This window comes from Chinchilla lanigera, unplaced genomic scaffold, assembly GCF_000276665.1.
Source record: "Chinchilla lanigera isolate Chin_1 unplaced genomic scaffold, ChiLan1.0 scaffold00068, whole genome shotgun sequence".
Lineage (NCBI taxonomy): Eukaryota > Metazoa > Chordata > Mammalia > Rodentia > Chinchillidae > Chinchilla > Chinchilla lanigera.
Genome location: NW_004955469.1, coordinates 259,241 through 274,525, shown reverse-complemented (window position 1 = coordinate 274,525; position 15,285 = coordinate 259,241). Strand labels below are relative to the sequence as shown.

General features: G+C 38.7%; 1 pseudogene; it reads right to left on the bottom strand.

The window, feature by feature from the left end:
• Positions 1 to 6,896: 6,896 nt before the first annotated feature.
• Positions 6,897 to 7,210, bottom strand: LOC102006015 (annotated as a pseudogene).
• Between the last annotated feature and the right edge of the window lie 8,075 nt (positions 7,211 to 15,285).

Below are 15,285 nucleotides of genomic sequence, written 5' to 3'. Positions count from 1 at the left end.
CCAAAATTGTGAAAATGGCCATACTCCCAAAACTGCTGTACAGATTCAGTGCACTTCCCAGTAAATTACCATTACTACACCTCACAGATCTTGAGAAAACATGCCTTCAATTCATCTGGAACCAGAAGAGACCCAGAATAGCAAAAGCAGTCCTGGGCAACAAGGACAAGTCAGGTGGAATTGCAATCCCTGATCTGAAATTATACTACAGAGCTACTGTCATAAAATCCACCTGGTACTGGCTAAAAAACAGGCCTGAGGATCAATGGAACAGACTGGAAGAAACAGCCGCAACCAAAAACACACTCAGCCACCTAATCTTTGATAAAGGGGCCAAAGAAACTCACTGGAAGAACAATATAGCCTCTTTAATAAATGATGCTGGACAAATTGGCTTGCTACCTGCCAAAGACTGAAAATAGACCCAAGTCTAGCACCACACACCAAACTCAAGTCAAAATGGATCACAAATCTCAATATTAAATCAGAAACACTAAATATATTGATAGAGAAAGTAAGTAAAAACTTTGAAGACATAGGGGTAGGCAGAGAGTTCATGAACAAAAACCAAACTGCACATGAAACACTTCAAAGAATCAACAACTGGGATCTCATCCTACTGAAAAGTTTCTGCACATGTAAAGAAATCACCAGCAGAGTAAAAAGAAAACCCACAAAGTTGGAAAAAATTTTAGCTGACTGTCCCTCAGACAAAGGGCTTCTATCTAGAACATATAAAGAATTAAAAAGTATCAGCTCCCCAACTTCAAAGACCCAATCCAAAAATGGGCAGCTGAGATGAATACACACTTCTCAGATAAAGAAATACAAATGGCAAATAAATACATGAAAGAATGTTCAACATCATTAGTCATTTGAGAAATGCAAATTAAAACAGCATTGAGATTCCACCTTACCCCAGTAAGAATGGCTAGCATTAAGAAATCAACCAATAACAAACGTTGGGGAGGCTGTGGAGAAATAGGAACTCTTCTCCACTGCTAGTGGGAATGCAGACTGGTGAAACCATTGTGGAAATCAGTTTGGAGATTCCTCAGAAAACTAGGACTAGAGATCCCATTCAACCCAGCTATTCCCTTTCTGGGTATTTTCCCAGAAGATCTAAAAACATCATATCACAGTGATATATGTGCCCCCATGTTTATAGCAGTGCAATTTGTAATTGCTAAATCATGGAAGCAACCCCAATGTCCATCCAGTGAGGAATGGATAAAAAAGTTGTGGTATTTTTATATAATGGAATATTACTCAGCTATAAAGAAAGATAAACTCAAGGCTTTTACAGGTAAATGGTCACAACCAGAGACCATACTCGTAAGTGAAATAAATCAGATCTCATGTGTAACGGATTGTCTCACTAATGTAAGAACCTGCAAGACTGAGTAAAAACTAGGAGGTATGATAGACATTGTAAAATGAAAGGAAACTGCTCAAAGGTAAAGAGCAAGTGAGGTGATGGAAAAGAGAAAAGAAAGAAGGGGAAATTATATATGTATGTATATACAGGATAGCTAACATAGTTATACTACTGTCTTCTATTTCTTTACTGAAAGGAACAGTTAATGATTAATTATTTGATCAATCTTGCATGTCTCTATTTGTTTTCCTGAGGAACCACTTTGAAGATATCAATAAGTAGTATAACAGCCATTGTTAATTTCCTACCACTTTGTCTGTAATTCAGTATTGCTTGTATTGTTCTTATGCTATTTTGTAAATGGATGTCAGTTTGTTAATATGTTTTCCTTCTTTTATTTTTAAAATAAATTTTTAAAAAAAGAAGCAAAGTATTTGAAATGCCAGCAGCGAACAATGGAAGAAAAAGATAAGATGAAAAGCAGCGGTTTCTTAAGAGAAGATGTAGAATAAGTTGGTTGCAACAAGGTTAACATTTTTTCATTTTCTACTTTTGAATTTGAAACAGTTTATTGTAGAGAATTTGGACATACATGAATAATAAGGCAGTAATTGTGTTTGTGCTTCAAAGTTTTAACTTTCTTTTGGTTATATGTCTAACCATTAAGGAAATAGGTTTTTGTTTTGTTTTGTTTTGTTTTGTTTTTTGTCTTTTTGTCTTTTTGAGACATGGTTTCACTGTGCAGTTCAGGCTGGCCTTGAGTTCACTTTGTAGCCCAGTGTGGCCTCGAACTCACAATGATCCTCCTGCCTCAGCCTTCAGAGCACTGGGGTTACAGGTGTGAGCCACCATGCTTGGCATCTGAAAATAGTTTTACATGTGAGTGCAAGAGGTAGTTGAGCCACTGATTCTGGGTATAAAATAAAGGATTGCACTGATAAATCAATATAACTTGGGTTTTTTTTGCCTTGATGGGAACACCTCTATCTAGAATGGTACTTTCCTCTTTTGCCTGCTGATTCTATTCCCATCACTTTCCATGAGAAATTCAGGTTAACAGGAGCTGAGAGGAGACCCTCTCAGTGCAGTGATCAGAAGCACAGTCTCAGGCCAAAGTACCTGAACCTGATTCTTATCTCCACTGTGAACTTTTTGTGTGAGCCTGGCCCTATGACTGAGGCTTTCTGTAATTTGGTTGCCCCATTTATAAACTAGAAATAAGAGATATTGTAGTGAAGATTGCATTGGTTATGTTTACAAAGTTCCTAGGACACTGGAAGAATGTTTTGATAAATAATTGATTTGCATAGTGGCTAAATACCATCCCTTGGCAGAGTGTAGAAGATCCTCCTGCCTTACTTTTCCCCTCTACTTTATAGTTCAGTGCATCCCATAAATAGTGACTGGAAGACCCAGATGGATACCAGTGAGCAATTTGGAGCCAATGTCTTTCACAGATGAAATGCAAACCTAAAATTAAAAAAATAGTTCTAATAACAATTTCAGAATTCTATCACAGCTGGGGTTTTACTATGTAAGGTGTATACAGGAGTGATGCAATTCTAAGAATTAGATGGCTCTTTGTTTTAGAAATGAAATTAGTTTTAGCCTTGAATTTATGTTTGTCTGATATTTTTTAGATAGGTATGCCTCCAAATATATTACTGATGATAGTAGAGAAATCAGGTGACCCTTTCAGGATTTGAATATCTACTGATAATAGTTTCATTTATCCTAATCGCATAATAACACAACTCACTTGAATGGTCACTTTTGTGGAGGAAACAGTTCACTCAGTTCTATTGGCCGCATATCAGTGGGAAAGTGAGTGTTAACTACAGAACTGGGATCACAATGTGGATTTTCTGGTTTTGTGTGGGCTACACAGCAGGGTGCTGATGTTGCCCTCCCCCAGGATCATAGCAAAGCATTTCATTGGTTCTGATTTTTTCTTTTGTATGTAAGACTCTAAATTTTGCATAGTTTTGTCAACTACTGAATGTGGTCTGTGAAAGATTAGAAAGGCAGAAGAGCTTCCTTTCCTCACCAGAAGCCCTGCTTGCTGTCTGTCCTTGTCCTGCTCGTTGGCTGGTTTGGCAGGCAGCCAGGTGAAAGCAACCTTGAACAATTTCCAAGCCACCTCTCTCTTCATTACTAGAATCACATCAGCCCTCTGCGGTTCAGCCTAGCATAGCCTTTTAATGAACCTGCAGCAAGTTAGGCACTCTCTGGGTAACACATACTAAATCACTGTATTGAAAAATCAATTCCAATTTATAAAAGTACCCAAAGGAGAGTTACTTAAAATAAGAGGAAATTAATTTTGAGTTGAAGGAAAACCCACTGTGCTGACTGCAGCACTTTAACAAGGCTGCCAGACTGGGCCTCCCATGGTCTCCACTTGTGTAGGGGCCCCTGAAAACATAGCAAGTAGACTTGCCTAGTAAGTGTACCTTACTGCAGCTTCATGCTACAGTTGCTTGGCTTACATTCTTGGCATTTCTATCTCCCCTTTCATTCTCACTCCTCACTGCCAAATCCGTCAGTGGATAATATTGATTTTATCTTCAGTCCCTTACACTTTCCTGCTACCACTGCCTCTCCCAGGATTAGGGCAGTGGCCTCCTTATCAACCCTCTCTTCAGCTCTTTTCTTACTACTGCCTATCATCAAAAGAGCAGCAAGAATGCTCCTGCAAGACACATTGTCACTCAGCTGCTCAGGTCCCTGCAGGGATGCCCACCTCCCTGGTGTACAGGGTCCTGGGTCCTGGCCTCTAGAAGGCTGATTTCACTGCCTGCTGGCATTCGCTGCTCTTGCTCACTCGGTCTCTTCCTTTTGTTCAAACAATTCAGCAGTGTCCCACTACTGTGCTCTTGCTGATCCCCGAGGTGGAAGGATTTTCCCAGATAGCCTCATGACTTGTTGCCTCAGTTCCTTCAGACCTTGATTCAGTTATCACTTTCTCATTGAGGTCTGTATTCTTTCTTTCATTGAGAATTAACATCCTGGCCCATCTTTCTTACTTTTTTTCCAAAAACTGATTGTTATTTAAACATTTCATTATTTATTTATTATGTTTGCTGTCTGGCTTTCCTCACTAGAGTATAAGTTGTGTGATAGCAGTTTTAACTGCTATGTAGCCTCTACATCTAACATACATATGTGGCTTAGAACTGTTATAGGCAGCTGAGTTAGATAGACATATTACAGGCAGTCAGACAGGGCCAGGCCCTCGAAGGAGCCAACATGAAAGACAAGATACCTTGCAAATGAAGATGTATTTGCTGTGGGCCAGACCTTAAGACAAAGGACTGTACAGATGCACCCACATACCTCCCTAGGTGTGAACATCAGGGATTGATACTCTAAATAGGTAGCAATCACCTTCAAAAAGCCAGAAAGAGTCACTATCCCAACTCCCTACAGGAAAAGCCCCTGTTCTGTATTCATACCCGCTTGCTATGTGACTCGCTTCCCCATTTGATCCCAGTTTACTCAATTTTACCTGAAGAATTATACTTGTAATCTTATTGGCTGACCATAGTTTTGTCCCACCTCATGCCCACCTTGTAATTCCCATTTTCCTCCTATCTTGGACCTGCCTCACCTTGGGGCTTTGCTCTATAAAGCCCCTGGGAAGGGCAGGGTCCTTGGCAACCCACTTGGGCCCCCCTCTTTCTCTTGAACAGAAGCTTTCTTTCCCTCAATAAATACATTCTGCTCTTAACTTCCATTGTTCCTAAAATTCATTCTTCAATTTTAGAGAACATGAACTCATCCCAGATATCATTCAGGTTGGGAGTTTCTATTTTCATGTATCAGAATTGCTCAACTATTTCAACATATGCATCATGAACTGACTTTGTACTCTACTTTTATATCTTAAATAGTTTGATGCATATGGACCTGCCTGAGTTAACTGAAAAAGTAATTGTATCATTCTTATCCATTTAGTGCTCTATTCGGTTTGTGTTTTTGTAAAGACCCAAGTCAAAGAAACTTTCTATAAATTATCATTGCATTTTTGGCTAAATAACAGATCCAAATGTTGATGCATAGAGAGGACAAACCAATTGAATATCACCATCTAACACATTACTGTTTTGACTTTTCTACATGGCTGTATCTTTTTTTTTGGAACAGTTAAAACTTTACTTTTCACAGCAATGTTAAGACAATAAAAATGTTAAATGTATACCATGTGTATTGCTACATTATCTATAGTAGTCTATATGTCCTATAGTATCACATATTTATACACATGGCAGTGGGAAATAAGACAATACCTTTTTGGTTTTCTATAGTAGGTTGTAAGGTTTAGAAGTCCTGAACCTATGAAGGTATTATAAGAAAAATTTTCATTTGAAACCTCAGAGTAGTTTCTTTACAGTTTACAGTTTATATAACATTAGAAAAGGTCAAGATATTTGCTTTGTTTTATTTCTTTCTTTGAGGGATAGGGAAGAGGTTAAAAAAAACAGTAAGTTTTCTATTTCAAAGAGCTTTCCCAGAGACTGAGGATTCATTTTCATTACACATGAGCAAGGATGAACTCTGTTCTCTCGGCTTTTATAGTGATCTAAATTCAAATACATGTTTTTCTGAAATCCAGTATATTTATCTGGACACATGTTCTTGTTTACATATGAAGGAAAGGAGCTGGCACTTTGGCTTCAAAAACAAATTTATAATAAATCACAAATCTAACTTGTCTTTGATTTGGGTCTTGGACTAATTATAACAGACCATTCAGCTATGATGGCCTTAATCATTATATCTAAGGAAACTGCGATTAATTAAGGGATTGCTGATTCAAAGAACTATGCCTCCAATAAGGGAATGCAGGAAGAATTCTAAGTCTACATACCAAGTTCAGAGCAAAATATCAACAATTCCCTCATTCTCTCAATACTAAAAATAAATGAAGGGGATAAGAATTACATGAATGTTAAAAAGTTCATAGGAAACTAAGAATGTTTTTCATTAAATTTGCCACTTATTCTATTTCAATAAAATGCTTGTAAGGAAAATAATCACTTAAAACAAAAGAGTAGTTACATTGTGTGGGATTTTTTGAGAAAGCTGGGCATGATGGTGCATGCCTGTAATCCCACCACTCAGAAGGCTGAGGCAGGAGGCTCACTGTGAGTTCAAGGCTAGCCTGGCTACAAAGTGAGTTCAAGCCCAGCCTGAACTGCATAGAGAGACCCTGTCTCAAAAAGGCAAAAAAAAAAAAAAAAAAAAAAAAGAAAAAGTCTTGAGAGCATAAGAAAGAATGAGGAATGCCTGTAGCACTTGGAACACTGAAGCAGGATCGTTGTGTGTTTGAGGCCAGCCTGAACTACATAGGGAGACCATATATTTCAAAAGCAAAGGAAAGAAAGAATGAGGATCAACTGCCCTGGTTTAAATTTAATCACCAGTCTTGAAACAGATTATTCTGCAAGGCAAACATGTACACTATGCCTTGAAAATTCAAAGCAGAAAGCAAAATTATACAAAGCCAGAAATTTCATCAGTACATCCAGACAGATATTTGCTTGTAGTTTTTGGTATCCAAAACGTTTTTTCCACATGTCACACAGATGCCTTTTTTGTAAGCACAGCCCTGGCAGTAATGAGAACCTGGCTGGTGCACAGAGCTTTTACAGATTCTGCAAGTGGAGAACTTCTTCTTTCCACAGGGATTGAATCTTGCCTTTTTGGAAGTCAAGACTTTATTTCATTCAGTTTTCTCCCACCACTTTCTGTGGCATTTCTTGCAGCATCTTTCCATGTGTCTGGTGTAATAACAGTACCAAGTTTCTTTTCACATTTTTCGCACACCATCCTTCCGCTGACTGTTCCTTCAGCTGCAGAGTCTCCTGGCTATATCTTAAAGGTTCACCTCTTTTCTTTGTAGTACTAAAATAATTTAAAATAAGTATTTTCTAACCCTATATTCAGGTGTTAGCTTTCTAACACCTTTATAAATCCTTTATAAGTTTGTCACATATGTTTTTGGGTTTTAGAATTTCAGAATTCGATCTAATATCTGAGTATCTATTGTTGTAGACAAGAGATCATGATGATAATGATGAGAAGGAAGAGAAGAGGAGGAACTGGGAATTGAACTCCAAGGTCTTTACACTGAGCTACATCCCCAATCGTTAATTTTTTCTTTTCATTTTGAGATAGGGTCTTGCTAAGTTACTTAAGTTGCCCACCTTGGGCATCATCTTCTGCTCCTTCTGCCTCAGTCTTCCAGAATGCTAGGATTAGATGTGCACCCTCACACTTGGCTAGGAAGATTATTTTATACTTAAATTGTATGCCTGAGTTGTGAATTTCAGTAGTGCCTACCTTAAAAACAACTGATATTTTTTGATTCTTACTTGGCTTTTATCTTTTGTGATTTCTTGGTTTTTATCTGTTATGTTCACATAAAGTCTGTCCTCTTCTGTGTTATTAGCCTGCAACCAAAAGTGACACTTGATGATTTCTGCTCTTCCCACATTGACCTAGTCCTCTGGAAGCAGCAAAGCAGTGCATTATTGATAGCCCTAGCCTCCTAGAGGACACTGTGAACATCTGCGAATGTGGAGCATGATGAGTCCCCTTTAGGCTTTGTTTTAGTTTAAAGAATACTATTGTAATAAAAAAGATGATGTTTTAAATGAAGCTCAATCTTATTCTACCCAACTTTGATAGCCAAATTCATTTGTAAAATATTGTTAATCTAAAGAATTTCATGACATTGATGAATTTATTCCATTAAACTTGGGCTTTGAGAAAGCTGTAGTGAAGAATGGGGAGTAGAGTGGGGCTGGGCCTCTGGACCTCAATTGTTTCCTTCTAATTACTGAATGAAAGAACCTTCCTAAAGAGACAGGATGGCTCAGCTTTACTAGCCATGAGTTTCTGTAGCTCCGGGCTTCTTGACAGTCAGTGTAGACAGGTAATATTCAGGTTGAAAATGCATAACTCTGAACCTAACTTCAGAGATTCTTTATTCATTATATTTGACTCATGTCTGTATTTGACAAAAATCTGAAGTGCTTCTGATACTGGTTTCTAAAAGCCTACAGTCTGAGCCCTTGTTTAGATGTAAGAACCAGGTAGATTTTACTATGCATCATAAACAAACCCTAGAATAGTAACAAACACTAGCTGGCGCTCAAGGCAGCCTGAACTGCATTAGCTTCCATCTGTTGATGTTGTACTACTAACTTTAATTTTTATTTTTGATGCCTAGATTTTGTGTTCACACAGCTTTTTTAGGGTGTGGACTTTTGCCTCCTCTATATCTACTGTGCTTGATTTATCCAGTAATATCTATTAGAGTCTTTGGTTGCTTTAGGTAGGTACTTTGTGCTCTACACCAAATATCATTGTAGACCTCTGAGGCTTGGTTTCTCTTACAGGCTGGTGAATCAGACTGAGATGTCTTTATAAAGTCAGGTCAGACTATGGATGACTGTTACAATTAATCACGTACATTTTACTTTCAGAATGAACATATATTAATTTTATATGAATTCTAGAATTAAATACAAGGAAGACAAAAAAAGAAAAAGAAAACTCTGTGTCCCTAAACCTCACAGAAAGACCTTATGAGAAGAGATGTAAGTAACGTCCTTGCTATGATTGATTAAGTCATTTTTCGAAATGCATCTTCTTTCTTCTGAGCATTTTTTGTCCTTTTATGATGCCTCATATTTCTTGGGGCACATAATTAACTCATTACAATAGTTTACCATCCTTTGTTTAATTTCCTTTGATTTAAAAAGTCATCTTTATGGGAAGCAGGGTTTGGGGAGGGCAAGGTATGGTAGAGAGAATGGATTTGAATGAAGCATGATATATGTACGTATGTAAAAGACACAAAACTCATTTATCTGTATAATTAATGTGAAGAACAAGCTCAGTGACACAGCACCTGCCTGGCAAGTGCAAGGTCCTGAGTTCAATTCCCAGTACCAAAAAAAATATAAACGGGAGTTATTAGCCCTTCTCCAAAACCCTAGAACTATATCATTGATTTTGATATTTTATGCTACAGTTTCTGAAGTGTCACTTTAGTCATGTCACTTCTTTCACAGTTTAGATCTAAAATGTCCCCCAAATGTATCATGTGATCAGAGGTGGGTCTTTTGAAAGGTGATTGGATCATGGAGGTCCTATATTCACTAGTGGATTCACCGCTGATGAGTTCATAGCTGAATATTCTGTTTGGAAATAAGCCCTGGTTGGAAGAGGTTGGTCACTGGGGACATGCTTGTCTGCTATAGAGCCAGCCAACCATGGACTGAACCCCTGAAACTGTGAGTAAATAAACCTCTCCTCCTTTAATATGCTGGTTTTGATTATTTTGTTCCAGCAGCATGACAGTGACCAATGCATAAAACTGATACCAGAGATGTGGGGCCATTGCTGGGGCTCTGCCTGATCATTTGGTTCAGAAGTATTTGAAAATGGTTTGTGGGAGGAGTTTGGAAAGGCTTGGAGATGCTGGCTAGCAAAGCCTGAGAATACAGTCAGCAGACCTGATGGGTGATTCTAGTTGGAACTCAGAAGTCCAGAACACTGACAGGAATGTAGGCAATAAATGCCAGATTTAGGAAGTTTCAGTGAGGAATTAGGACTGTCTTTAAAACTGGTCTAGAGGTGATATGTATTTCATTCTGGTAAAGAATTTGTTTGTGTTTTGTCTATGTCTTAAAACTTTGTATGAAGCCAGATTTAAAGGTGATAGACTAATTAATCTGGTAGCGGAAATTTCAAGGCAGCCCATGGTCAGGCTGTGGCATGGGTACATGCTATGATTTGTGTCTAGATATCCCCCAAAGAATCATATGGTCATGGGGAGTGGGCTTTTCAGAGGCAGCTGAATATAGAATTTGCGATTGGCTCATTGTCTAGTGCTGGAATTGGGGCTGTGAGTGCTATACTTCCCCTAGGACTGGTAGCCTGCTTATAATATAAGGGAGGAAAAGAGACTTGCTATCTCGTTCTTGTTGCTTTTGCTGTCTTCTGCTGCCATGAACTATTGCCCCTCTGCCACAGCACCCTGCCTGGAGCTAGCTGATTATGTATTGAAACCTCTACAAACTGTGAGCTAAATAAAAAAACTTTTTGAAACTCCCTTAACTTTGGGCATCAGGTATTTTATCTCAGCAATGAACAAAGTAACTAAGATAGTACATGACTGTGAGTAACCTACTCTAGTAACATAGCCTGGATACAGTCCTATCTTTCCACAATGAACGACCATCAATTCAAGAGCCCCACTAATTTTGTCAGCCTCATCAGGCTAAGTAATCAAGGCTCACTCAGTAGCCCATGAGCCTGGCAATCACAGATTCTTTTGTTCTAATCTTAATTTTAATACCAATGATGGTAATACATGACACTTCACACAGGTTAGAGAATGGCTAAGCAAATCTTAACAATTGGCTTCAGGATTTCAAGAGGAAGAACTAAAAGCCAAGACAGTGTGTGCAGAGATGTGAAAAATCGCCATAGGTGTTTAGAGGTGATTACAGACCAGGCATAGCTTTTTTGAGTAGATGCGGGGCTTGCTGAGAGCCCAGAGTTGGTTCAAGCCTGTGTTATGGCAGGGCAGCAGTTCAAGTAGATAGCCTGGAACATTGATATTGGGCCAAACTAAAGCCAGGTGACGCAGAGCCAGAGTTCTATGCCTGTCTACCTGGTGATTATCTATTCACCAGGTGGTCTGATGAGATGGGAGGTCAGTGTGGCACCCCTGTAGCTCTGTGTTGGGTACCCCTCCTTTCATATGATCCAAGTGGGGAGTTCCATCATTTGGTAGTCTGCTATGCCTTATAAGTGGACAGGCATGGTTTTCTCTGATCTAACTCAGACACATGGTGTGTCTGTGTCCTTGATTTAAATTGATAAATTATATCAATTTTAGATCAATTATAGATGGTGATTTTTATCAGCAAGATTAATTTATCAGTTTATGCCCTATGATTGTGCTATTTTATTGTGTCTAACCTCAGTGGTTATCTGTTTGTGCACACAAGCTGCCCAAGTTGTTCTGCCTCAGCATTTGTATTCCAAATGGAGCAAAGTTTTGTTTTATAAAATAGAGTCATTTGGGGTTAAGCACAGCATGAAAGTTATTATTTTATACAGCATAGAGAATCTGACAGCAGGGCACAGGCCGCTCTATACAGTAGTACTGGCTGCTTTTAGCCAGATGTATAGTGAGAACCAGGAGCAAAAAAATAAGACTGAAAGATTGTAAAATTTGCAGTTTCTCCAGAAAGATGTGCCAGTAATGTTTGGTTCAAAGAAAATATGGTTACTAAAAAGGTTAACATCAATAAAAAGAAGTCAAGAAGTTAGGAGGAGTGGTGAACAACTATAGTCCCAGTACTGTGGGAGGCTGAGGCAGGAGCACTGCACATTCAAGCTAGGCTTGGAAGATTTGGCAATTTAGGGAGACCGTATTGCACAATTTAAAGAAAAGGTGATTTTTAATTGGAGGGTGATTTTGTGTGGTAGGTGAAATTGGCAGGTATCTTTGATTCTCATGACTGAGGAAGGGGTGCTACTGGTATCTAAGTGGATAGAGCCCAAGGAAGGTGCTAAATATCCTACAAAACATAGGACAGCTCTTTATGGAGACCACTATGAAGCAGCCCTGAGCAGGACTTAAATTAACCAGTTGACTTTCCATGTTTACTTGTGAATCTGTCCAAGGTCTAGGCTTCTTGTCTGGAGATGGGTGGTGGACTCATAGTAAGTGAACCTCTGTGAGTCATTAATCCCTACTAAGGCCTGTAATGGTGGATGAAGCCGGAAAGCCTCAAAAGATAAGACAAATCCACAGCCAAGGACACCTGGATCCAATCTCAGTTAGATAAAGACTATAGTCTGAGGCATCCCACTCCTGCATAGATTAATTTACTCCTTATTAAGGATTAATTTAATACTTTACTTGAAGAAGTCCTTGAGTGCTTCCACCCTTCTTGAGTACTCCTTTCCCTTCTTTTGATAGCTAAATAAATATGGGCCACCCAGAGAAGGTCCTGGTCTTAGCCTTGAGAGAATCTCAAATGCTATGAGAGGGTTTTGATCCTCCTGGAGCCCTGAAATCATTCCATTTGCCTCTTCTTATTTAGCCTTCATGGTACACTCGTTCGGGAGATTGTGGACCTGATCAGCCCAGAATAACTCAGGAATATTATTAACCTAATAAGCTCCCAGACTCCCAACCAAGAATTACCTGGCCCTTAATATTGAACACAAGAAGGCTAAGGACCTGTACCATAGGCAAATTTCTTTTTTTTTTTTTTTTTTATTTTAAAGAGAAAAAAATAATGTCAAAATAAGATAATAGGAGAGTAATAATGATTAATACATTGTGTATTATTATTATCTTTACATTAGCTACTCAGAGTATAAGATGTAAGCATCTAATTGTCCAAACAGTATTATCTTAGGCAAATTTCTTAACCTTTCTGATCTTATTTACTTCATCCATGAATGGAGACAGTATTTACTTAGAGGGCTGTTTTGTAGCCCTATGTGGCATGTAAAAGCCTAACCATATAAACAGAATGATCCACTTATTAAAATTAATAGATGATATTTACAATCATCATTAAGTGATATTAAAACTAGATGGTTTTGGAGAGCATATTGACCAGCTGTCATGTATCATGAGTCTGCCAGACACCCTTCCTCACCTGCTGGGTTTTCTGCTCCCTCTCATAACTGATCAGGTGACCACTTTTCTGCCCACATTGTCTTGCTCCCCTTTAGCACAACTCAGGAGGATTTTGCTTCAGTTTTCTCTCTGTAACTGTGCCTCCATGACCCAGGGGTCTCGGACAACTCTGAACTGGACACCTGTGGGACCCTGTCCTGTGCTCAGGATAGAGCAAATGTAAATGTGCAGGGTTTGTACCGTGAGGTCACCGTAGACTCTGAAATCCATGCTCCCTCCTCCTTTCCCCAGGTGGACTGCTCTGAGTCTCATTTCACAAGGCACATCAGAAGTTCCTGAGCACCATTAATCCAAGACCATGGCCACCAATAACATACATATCCTTCTGCTGCTGTCTCCTCTTTCCCTGTCTCATTCTTCTCATGTTTCTTTCATTTCTGAGCTTTGCTACCATTTCCCAAATAAACTATTTGCATGTAGGCCTTTTTTCTAAGTTTTACTTCAGGAAACATTGACAGTGACACCTCTCAATGGAAACATTGGCTATAAAGGCCAGAGAGATGAGGAAGTTGTCAGTCACACAGTTAGTGCTACAGACAAGAAACAATACACCCTGCATATCTTCAGTGTGTTTGCCACCACACAATAATTTCTCCTATTGTTTGGCTCAGCTTATAATGTTATTTATGTGCTAAGTGTTTTGGTTATTATTAGGGACTGTTAAAATATGACAGGGAGGCATATGTTAATAAAATGCGTGGGTTTCTGGAATGCCAGCAAAAACTGTTTTTGCCATGGTTAAAAAACTATTTAAAGAATTTTAGGTGTTTTGCCATCTGGAATGTTTATAAAAATATAAAATTATATTTCCAGTTTACATGAGACTTAAATATGCTTCTGCATATAATTGCACATCTATAAGGTTTGTATAGCAAGAAGTACTACTGAACACTTTTATCAAATTTCTATACCATTGGCTATTTCACAACATGAGTGGGTCATTTTAAGACATGAGAAGCTACTGACTGGCAAAAATAACATTGCAATTAATAGTGATCAAAATGGTTCATCAGTCTGTTGGGAAAAAGGGGCATAGATGTTGTTTTAAAAGTATCTATAATAGGGGCTGGGGATTTAGCTCAGCGGCAAAAGCACTTGCCTGGCAAGTGCAAGGTCGTGAGTTCGGTTCCCGGTACCGGAGAAAAACCAAAAAAAAAAAAAAAAAAAAAAAGTATCTATAATAAACTTGACAATTTAAGAGTGGACAGGAGTGTACTGCTGCATTATGTAGTATTTACATCAGCCTGTCTGTAGCACTACACTGTCCAGAAATTGGAGAGAGCGTGGTGTTCTGCACAGACAGATCTTCTGTCACAATCTAATTTGCAACTGCTCTTAACAAATCATAAAATCATGCCAAGTGGGAGGTGATGCATTAATCTGTTTGAATATTTGTGAAAATGCACGTGAACCCCATGCACGAATCATCCAAGAGTCTAGATTACCTTGCTCCAGAACAAAAGTATCAGCACAGCTTCTGAATCTGTGAGCTGAGTGACCACAGTAAAGCCCAGTTTACCTACCTCAGGGAGTCCTGGACTCAGTCTAAGCCTACTGGATCAGTTTACTTTCCATCCAAGTGGTGGATCTATTGTAAGGAGAGAAGAGAAATAGGGATTGTTTTGGATACAGACAATAGGATAACCAATTCTGGAAGATGGGAACTAGACCGTAGAATATTTGGAAGTGCTGACATTTTCCACATAAACAGCTCAAGCAAGGAGCAATTAATTAAACACTGTTTCCCGTGACCTCCCATCTCCTGGTCCTCAGGGTTGGAAAAGGCCTTGTAAATCCCATATTACCTTAGTGGAAAGTTTAAGCAGAGCTATTGGCCGGGTGGAAAGAAAAAGGTGGATGGAAGGGGTTTGGAAAAAAAAAGTAAGAGAAAAGGAAAGAAAACTTGCCTTGGAAAGGGGATTTACTTGTGGTGCCTGACCACCCATTACTTCTCTCCTCCTTAGCTTGTTCTTTAAGGCCCGCTTAGTCCAAGACAGGGCGTGTGTCATCCTAAGTATCTTAGACTGCATCTTAAAAAGTATGGCTATGTAGAGGCAGTTTTTTTTTTTTTTTTTTTTTTTTTTCAGAAAATGAAATGTTTATGAAATTTATTTAAACAACTTTCCTTATTATCTTAGGCAAATTTCTTAACCTTTCTGATCTT